The sequence below is a fragment of the Watersipora subatra genome, chromosome 4 (genome assembly GCF_963576615.1).
Source record: "Watersipora subatra chromosome 4, tzWatSuba1.1, whole genome shotgun sequence".
NCBI lineage: Eukaryota > Metazoa > Bryozoa > Gymnolaemata > Cheilostomatida > Watersiporidae > Watersipora > Watersipora subatra.
The window spans coordinates 55455571-55465749 of record NC_088711.1 but is presented as its reverse complement, the minus strand read 5'-3'; the positions used below and the strand labels follow the sequence as shown (position 1 = coordinate 55465749).

The 10179-nt window shown below is 39.2% G+C and overlaps 1 pseudogene; it reads left to right on the top strand.

Annotated features, from left to right (window-relative positions):
* The first annotated feature begins 339 nt into the window (after positions 1 to 339).
* Positions 340 to 10179, top strand: LOC137394366 (uncharacterized; annotated as a pseudogene).

Sequence of the window (10179 nt, the reverse complement as noted above, 5' to 3'; positions counted from 1 at the left end):
CTCCATCAGAATCGTTTATCATTTGATATGTTCAAAATAAGAAAATATTTTTTCAACTCTAAAATTAGAAGTACAGTGCACCCTCGAGATACGATGTTAATTCGTTCCAGAGTTGGCATCGTATGGTGAAAAATTCGTATATCGGGGTATAAAGACCATTGTAATTATACAATGCAAACACCCCCTGGTAAAAATCATCAATTTTGTTTATAAAAATGTGTACATATTGACAATTAGCAACAAAATAGTATGTTAACTTTAGTAATTATAGTTACCTACAGTAACTGTATTGTATTTAGTGTATTTAAATGGTTATGATCTGCAATAAAACGCAAAATTATGTGTGTACCAAATGTAGTACAGACGGTAAGTTCTTGCTTTCAAAAGGTACGGATAACATAAACTTTGAATTCACTTCAAGTAAGTTTAGCTTGCTAAGCCTACACTTAAAACTAAGTTTTAGTATGTATTTTGAACTATTTTACTGAATTTCAACTTTTTATTACGAAATTTTATCCTTCAGCAGTTCCTATCTTCACTTTCACTATAAACTTTAGCCTACCTGGTTGAAATCTTTTTCGACCTAAATCAATAAGGCCGAGCGATGCAGTTATAGAAAGCGGCCTCTCGCACACTTGACCATTTAATGGCTACCGAAAAGAAAAATAAAATTATATTTTTATACTGGACGTACATACCTTTGGAGTAACGTAGCTGGTACATGTAGCGGGTAAAGCAGAGAGGAGGCAAAAACGTATCAATGCTAATTATGGTGCTGTACACTAGAAAATAAATTTAAAACGTAATGAATTGGAATTTTAGCACACTAAAAGAAGCTGTCCATTCCTGTCCAATTTTTCTACGAAAAAATTGATGGTGCAATGCGGAAAATTGCTAGCTAGCGCTTGTAAAAGGATCCAGAGAATGTGGTACAGTAGTTTGTCTTGTATGAAATATGCACAAGAATCAATGTAACCATACATACAAAGTTTGTACGTATTTATACCCTATGGGGGACAGGGCTTTAGCAAGTTTCAGAAAGAAATGTGGATGCGTCAACTATTTTGAGTAGCTAGTTATATGAGTTACATACATACATACGATGAATTGTATTCACGTAGAAGATAACAAGCCCATATGCAAAGACATGGTTAAACAAGAAAATAAAACATAAAATCAAAAGGAAACAAATAAAATGAATAAAATATGAAAAACATGCCACACAAGAGATAAATAATATATATTATACATGCATTGTTTCAATGTCCTAGTCCACATCAGTAAATTAAACACTTGAAACATTTCTGCGAATGTGGGATTTTTTGTATCTTCCACAACCTCGCCTTTACAAAATGGTTGCTCCTTTTGAATGCTGATTGCGTGCATGACCTAGCTCATTCAAATCTTCAGTCGGAAGCTCTTTCTTGTGCTTGCTTTAATGGAGTTCTTGTTTTAATAATAATTGCAAATGCTGATTGGTTGCGATCATATTCCTTGACAATGTTAATAATACAGGTCTCTTCTTCTTATTTACGACATACAACTTTGTTGACATAGAAATAATTTTTCCTTCGTTTTGTAACGTTTGTATCGGTCTCAGATTCCATAGATAACGAATTAAATGTAGATAGTTGTAGTTATATACGTATGCTGACTTGAAAGTTTATAGTAAAAGCTATAATAACGCTGCAAATGAATATTTGCTCTCGCTTGTGTATTTTACACGAAATTTTCCACGCGGACATGAGAGAAGTCGATCATCGTGTCTCTTCTAAACGCTCTAAGAATGTTTTCGGCAAACTATATTTCGGTGTCTTTTTTATTTCGACGCCTGTTATGAGCACACCGGCGGCCAAATTTTTCCTCGGGCGAAACTTTTTTCAAATTCGTATGGTGAAATAAAATTCGTATAGTGAGGTGAAGATATCACAATATTTGACTTCGTAAGATGAAAAAATCGTATATCTGGGTAATCGTATTTCGAGGGTGCACTGTATATAGGTTCCTTCAGAATTATAAACATAAAACAATAATGTTTAGTAATACAGCATAATTCTTTGTCATTTTAGCGATTCACCATTTAGAAAATTAGAAAATATAAATGACTTCTAATGAAATATATTTTATTTTTTATAAAATAGATAACAAAAGAGCAGTGTAAAATTGGATAAAAACTGTATAACTTAGAGTTTCATGCTAAAAAGATGTTAAAATATTTAGCAGTCATCAGACACTCATCATCCTTTATGGACAAGGAGATACAATTCTGATTATTTTAATTTTATATATATTATATATTTATATTAGATGACCTTTGTTTTGGTTATTACAGTGATTTCTAAACCAACCAAATAATGTAACTTCAACTATTTTTTATAAATTCTTGTAGTAAGAGTAATGCTAATCTGCAGGTTTTTGGTTTTTTAATGCATCCAAACTTGACAAAAAAAAAAAATTCAATTCTTTCTCATAGAGTTTTGCTCAGAATACACAATATTCCTCTAACATCTTCAGTTTTTGCATGGCGTTTTTTAAAAATCTCACCAAGACATCCATCACATTATTATAATTTCTTCAAATATGCAGTGATTGTGTACATTATATAATATCAATACTATACATATAACACATACTCCTATAGATGCTGCCTTTGCTTAGGAACACCCAGAACCACCTGCTGTCATGAAATACTCAGTGCCACACTATAGTAAATAGCTAGTTTAAATTAAAATGCTATAAAAATAATCAATCAGGTAACTAGAATAAAGTTTAGCTAGTCGAAAAAAAAGAAGTTTAACTCATCTCTGTTTTTGTAATGTCGGCATTCATCAGAAATTTTGCTTTGACCACAAATCTGATGATGATATAGAATTGGTTTCTCCTCTCTTAATATTTTTTGTTATTCTTATGTGATGATAGAAACAGCACACAGTGCTAGTCATGTATGAGCGCTGAGCATCTACTGAGATTTGTTAGTTGTTTTCAAGGAACAAAGACTAAAGGCATGATAGTTTTGACTTGCAGATGTCATTGCAGCCTTTGGTCTTGTAGCAACAATGTTAGTCTTTTATCTATTGATCAGGTCTGTTTACACCAGGATCCTAGTGTAGATTTAAAAGTTGACCATTGTCAACTTGTCATAGACATAGACATAAACATAACGACTTTATAACTTAGCACCTTTTTACCTGTTTCTTATAATTCTGTTCACTTGATTATGTTACTTCCTGTTTTAATTACAGAATAGTTTTCTAGTGTACAAGTTTTCATTGTCTTTTTTTCTAGTTTTGAATAAAAAAACAGAGATAATTTTTATGTTCTTAGCTAGAAATGTGCATTTTTTAAATAATTTACTTCCTGATCTACTAGTTTCCTGCCCGAAAAATCTTTTGATTAACAAATCATATATGCATTTTCTAATATACATTTGTGATGACGTTATTATTTGTGGTTTCCTTTGCAACATTCTAGCCAGATCATGGTCATTAGTTAAGACCATCTATAAAGTATGAAATATGATACTCAGCATGAAAATAAAGGATGATATGTACTGAATATCCTCAGAGCTGTGAATATATATGCAGATATATCTTTGCTAAAGTTAGCATTGATTGTTCAGCCCTAAATCACTAAACAAGTTTTGGTGATTTGCCAAGTCTGCTTAGATGTATAGTTGAACTGTCATCAAGCTGTAGCATGTAGGTTAATCCATTGTAATATTTCTTTTGTATGCCAACAATATTGTGTGTTGAAGCAATTTTTTATTCAAATAAAATGTTTACTTTTGTGTAATATTTTCCAGAGCCAAAATGCAAAAACAACTATTTTAAGTAGATTTTATATAGTGCTAACCTAGTGAATTATATTAAATTAAGTTATTAAATTGATATAAAAATAAAATGCTATTTAGAGTAGGTGGATAAAAAAGTGCAAGCTTATGTGCAACAAACCGTACACTTAGTAACAGAGTAAGTGCTGGAACTTGCAACGCAACCTATCAAGTCTACACTAAATATAGTTCAAATTACTAGGAGATAAATATGTACAGTATACACTCATTAATTTTGAAATGTTTTCTGTAATTGGCATTATATGGTAAAAGCAGCACTGTTCAGTGGCATAAAAACATAATTTTATGAATTATTCCTGTTTAAGAGAACTCTAGTTAGTGTCTAGTGAATGTGTTTGTCTGATGATGGGAGTTTGTCTGGTGATCATAAGTATGCACCTTTTCATTAGTCTTACATAGTCGAAATATATTTGTGCTATGTCACCTAATTACGTGAAACATCGGTTGGGAAGGGTGGTTGGGTACAGCCTATTATACTAGAGTACAGGCTTTTGTGATTGTGCATGGCGCTTCATTTTATTTTCGCCATCCACATCTGAAAATAAGAACTAAACATGTCTTACTTCTTTCTGTACAGGGAGCCCTTCCGCCTTACTATGACTACCACATTTGAAATTATCAAGAGGTTGGGGACGACAAATACGAACCAGAGTTTAGAATTGACATCGACAATGAAGATGATGCTAAAATGTGGCTAGAACAGTACCAACAGCTCACCAGTGTCAACATTTCGTGTTGAAGCAACAAAGCCAAGAAATGAATGGGTGAATCTGTTCAAAGTTTTTTTGCCGATGCCAACACAAGACTCTTCCTTGGTCTCCAACAGCTAATAAGAAATTGTCATCCAAGAACACGAATTGGCCAACAAAGCTAGCTATGACTGCTAAAAGGATTCCTTGGAAACTGAGCAGGTAAGAAATTTTACATAAGACTGGTGGTTAGCCCTCAGGTGGTTAACCCATTCAGGCCCTGGTTAGGGCCTGAATGAGCCCCCATATTTTGTACTGCCGTGCCGACATTTGTCATCCAAATACCACAAAATTCTGTGACTTTTGTAAAATTGTATCAGATCACTTCTACAATGATTTCGTGGATATAATCGTCTCTAAATCCCATCAAATCCCAGAAAAAAGATATGATCGATCGCAAGTTACGATTGATTGTAAAAACAGAAAATTTACAAAAAATTAAAGTAATTAAATTTCTATTGTCCATTTCAGAGCACAAGAGGAAAAGCACCTGCCAGCCTATCAAACTGTTATCAAGATCTTTTACACCCATAACCACTTCATTTATACTGCTGATACACTGAAGCACAGAGACGTCAGCAAGGAGACGGTTGAGAAATTCAAAGGCCTGTTCTCGAAAGGCCATTCACCTGCATCTGCTTTGAACACACACAAGCTGGATCTTCAACTGCAGTATGACCAGGGTTACGTGTACGTAGCTGCTGACTGTTATATAAACGTGTGTACTCACATGCGGTTGATGTAAAGAAGAAAGCTCTCCCAATCTCCCCACGCCTTTATACTCCTGTAACCTCTCGTACTTTCCGTAACCTCTCGTACTTCCCGTGACCTCTCGTAACTACCTGTAACTACCATGACCTCGGGCATTAGCGTAGCCCGCGGCCCACCAGCTCGATTATACAACATGCCCTTTTTCTTTTCTTTTTTGTATGGGCCACTAACCTTCCAGAAATACATTGGGACTCATTCATCAACTCACCTTGCTGGTGAAGTTTACCTTACGCTTTAACCTAGGTCTTCCTCCATCGACTCCTCCTGCGTACCATCACTCCCCAGCAACCCGGGGCTGCTGTCGTACCCGGCCGCACTACTCTCCTCACTCTCCTGATCCTCCACTCTCACTGTTGTATAAATCAGTGTACTCTTCTCGCTACTGCCAGCTCCATTGCCAGTCTGCACTGGCTTTTCCATCACTCTGACCTCCGCCGCTACCAATACTTTTACCGTGACCACTGTCACTACCAACACTCCTTCCACCAACATCTCCAACACTACTTCCACCAACCCTGACTAGCCCGGAGTCTTTTGGTTGGGTCAGTAATGACTCCTCAACCTCATCTCCGTCTCTTCCGTCTTTACCTCGCTCTCCCCAATAAGAGGCAGGCTCGACAGGCTTCCTGTGGGAGGTCTCCACCTGGGCCGTAACCGGCTGCACAGGGGATGGCACCACAGAGCTGGGAGTTGGCATAGGCCCAGACCTATCTAGCTCGACCTCACCTGCAACCAGTGCAGGTCTGCTACTAGCAACTCTCCTCTGAACCTCGGCTAACTCCTGCACCACTACCCTGAATGCCTTGACATTTTCCAACTCCATGACTGCTGCCTCCCGTTTGGCTTTCAGCTTAGCTAATTTCTCTTTCGACTTCCTCCGCACCTCCCTTTCCTCTCTTTCAATCTCCGCTACCTTTTTCTCATGACCTTCTCTGTCTAACATTCCCTTGCTGGATATCTCGGCTAAAAAAGAGCAAACCTTTTCCATTACAGACACTGGTTTAGCTACTTTCTCAGCACCTTCCCTTACCTCATCGTGACTCTGTTCTCTACCACACCCCATAGACACCTGCACATCTCTGGTGCCTTGGGCTGTCCCCTGTTGGCTACCAATTTCCACGTATTCGCTACTCTTCACTTCCTTGGTTTTGCAAGTCCACCAATCTTGACCTGTGTGACCTCTCTCAACTTCGCTCTCTCTGTCAGACTTATTTGTCAGGTTTTGCAACTCGACATCATCTGAAACATAACTTGACCCAGCAATAATGGTTCTTGACGAAAACGGCTTCACTGGCTTAATACTTCTACACTCCTTAACAGCCTCAAACTTACTTTCGCATACCGCGTTTACAACAGCAAATAATTTAAGCTGCCTTAACTCAGTTATGCCCAAGAGGTTTGTTCTCAATCCTTTCACCACGTATACCTCTGTCTCCATAAATCCGTATTTACTTTCTAACCGAACACCTGCTTTACCGACTACCCTTAGCTTACGACCATCTATTCCCGCCAAAACAGTAGATGGCTCCTCTAGCTGTAGGTTCAGCCTTTCGGCCGTCCCCTCGGTTACAGTCGACACCTCTGCCCCAGTATCAAACGTAAATTCAACGTTCTTCCCATTGACCTTCAAAACCTCTACAATTCTCCTTCCTAGTCAACTGTCATCCTCATACTTATCCCTAGAACCAGAGAACCTAACACTTTTGCCCTTACTACTATCTTGGTACCTCTCCTTATATTTCTGCCCCTCAAACCTATCCATACTGTTGTCTCTGTACCTGCCAAATTGGCCTCTAATTTCGCGGGGGCTTTCTCGGCCCCTGTACCTCTCCCCACTACAACTGTCCCTGCTACCATACCGCTCGTAGCTATTATCTCGACTACCTCCTGACCTCCTACTACTACCTCGCCCGTCATAACCTACTTCTCTCCTATCCCTACAATAACGGGATACATGTCCTCGCTGTCCACAACAAAAACATTTAATGGAGGGACAACTCCTCATCTCATGCCCACTACGTTTGCAATTGTAGCATACTCTACCTTCACTGCCTTCTCTACTGCCTGCTCTATATCTAGAGACATGCCTCTCCCTGCTATTATCTCTATACTTTCTACTGTCACTGTCCTTGTGATACTCCCTGCCTCTTGTCCCATATCTACTAGTACCTTGCTCTTCACTACCATAATACTCTCTACTACTCCTAGGGCTACCCCCAGGGAAAGATCTACCTGCTGAATCATAACTTCTATCTCTATCATTACTCCTGTACTGCGCTCGGCTATCAAACTCTGATACCTTTGCTACCTCTCTCTTAACCTCACTCTTCAACTCGGTACTTCTACCCTCATTTCTCAAAAATCTATCAGAGCTGTTGGCCATTTCACGAGCCCTCAATGCCTCCTGCAATAACGCCCAAGTAAGATTGGCATTCTTCATTAACTCTCTGCTTACTTCTCTATCTCTCAACCCGTTAACCGCCACAATAAGGGCAAACCTTACCCTATCATTATCGTTAGTCACCTCTGCATATCTGCTCAAACTCTCTACCCGTTGTAAAAACTCTCTATCACTTTCCCCAAGTGTCTGCCTAGCCGTAAGGAACTTATGCCCCTTTACGAACATACTCTCCTGTCTACCATAATAACCCTGTAAAACCTCCACTGCTCCTTCATAAGTAGAATTTACGCCATCTACGTCAAACCCTGCACCCCTCAATACTTCTCTACCACTGTGCCCAATAGCTCTCAATAGTGGCACTAACCTACCTCTACCTCTCATAATAGGGCGTCTATCGCCACCTTCACCTTCGTAACCTCTTCTCTCAACAGCACTTTCAATACATAAATTCATCTCCTCTATGAATCTCTCCCACGACCCATCACCGTGCTCTCCAAACACCAGCTTCGGAAACCCACTCTCCATCTCTACCCGATACAATATCTCCCTTGCCACAAATACACTCTACCCCACTCGTATAACTAGTGTAACTCCCACCTCCGAATATGTAATAAATAATTACACCTCACCAACACCGCTACTACACCTCACAACACTACCCTACCCCACGTTACCTCACCTGCACGCCCGTGAAAGGGTCTACTCAACCGTTATAACTTACCCGCAACCAGAAAATTTATCGCTAATGATAACAAAACAAGAAAAAAAATCAGAGCTTCGTCAACTGCGCCATGTTATATAAACGTGTGTACTCACATGCAGTTGATGTAAAGAAGAAAGCTCTCCCAATCTCCCCACGCCTTTATACTCCTGTAACCTCTCGTACTTCCCGTAACCTCTCGTACTTCCCGTGACCTCTCGTAACTACCTGTAACTACCATGACCTCGGGCATTAGCGTAGCCCGCGGCCCACCAGCTCGATTATACAACACTGACCATGCAAAGTGTCTAGACATAAAATTCTGTCACAGATAAAAAAAGGGTTGGGATTAATAAACTAATAAATTGAAAAAATAATATTAGGTAAAAAATAATAATAACTAGAGACAAAAATATATAACAAAATTAAAATGAAGCTCGACATGGTCGCCTTTAATTTATTATGATACTCTAACCCTATCTACCATCTTGAAAGTCCTGAACTGCCCAAATTCAAAATCTTCCCGAGGCTGTACCCCTAGAATCCATTCCCATTGAGCCATCTGACCCACTCCTTTGTGCATTTGCACATATTAACATTCAGTTTAGGATATAACACGGTATTATCTGGATAATACAATATATCTTTTTAGCTTCCTCATTGTAATTTGCATTTCATTGCGAAGCTATCATTGTAAAATTTTTATTGGTCTCCTCGGTAACACGTATGTCTGAATTATATCATGTATTTATAAGGAAGATGCAACCATGTTTACCATATTCAATCACAATATTGTTCCCTTTTTAAATTGCAGGTTGTACCGAAAGATCTTCGACAAGGCCTTTGGTGCTGCAAGTGGCGAGAAAATGTTAAAAGACCTCGCAGCTGCCATTGCAGAGTACAACAGTGAGGTAGGAGAAATCTGTGCCAAAATCGATCAGGTCAACAACAAAATCGCCATCGCTCTATGTACTCCACTCATGAAACGTTGTAGTCAGAAGCATGGATATAGCGGAGAACTGGTGTTTATTGATGCTTCGGGGGAAATGGATCAATACGACTGCCGAGTATTCATGCTGCTGACCCTCAGTGCTGCTGATGGATTACCCCTGGGATGCCTAATTGTGACCTCCGAGTCTAGTGAGTGCATTACTCTGGCATTGAATCTGTACATAGAAATCATACCAGAAGATGCTTTTTTTGGCCGTGGCACACTTGGCCCTCGTGTTTTTTTGTCTGATGACAGTGAGGCGGAGAGGCACAGCCTGGCAGCAGTGTATCCCGAGGCTACACAAATTCTGTGTGTGTTCCACTTGCTGCAGGCAGTGTGGAGATTCCTGTGGAAAAGCAGAATAATATCAGGAAGGAGCATAGACCACAGCTGCTCGTTGCTGTTAAAAAGATGACATTCGCCATGTCTGAAGATGCTCTAGATGGATCATATGAAGAGCTTCAAAGTAGTGAAGTTGCAAGCCTCTATCAAAATTTAATAGCGCACGTTGGAAAGCTCCACAATCACCGTCAAGCATGGGCGGTTTGTTATCGTCGTGATTGGCCCACTCGGGGTAATAACACCAACAATTATGCCGAGGCGGCAATGAGGGTTCTCAAGGACCAAATCTTTGAAAGAGTGAGAGCTGCTCCATGTGATTGGCTCCTGTGTAGCCAATTTTGGAACATCAGTGGGCAGCATACACAAAATATTTAG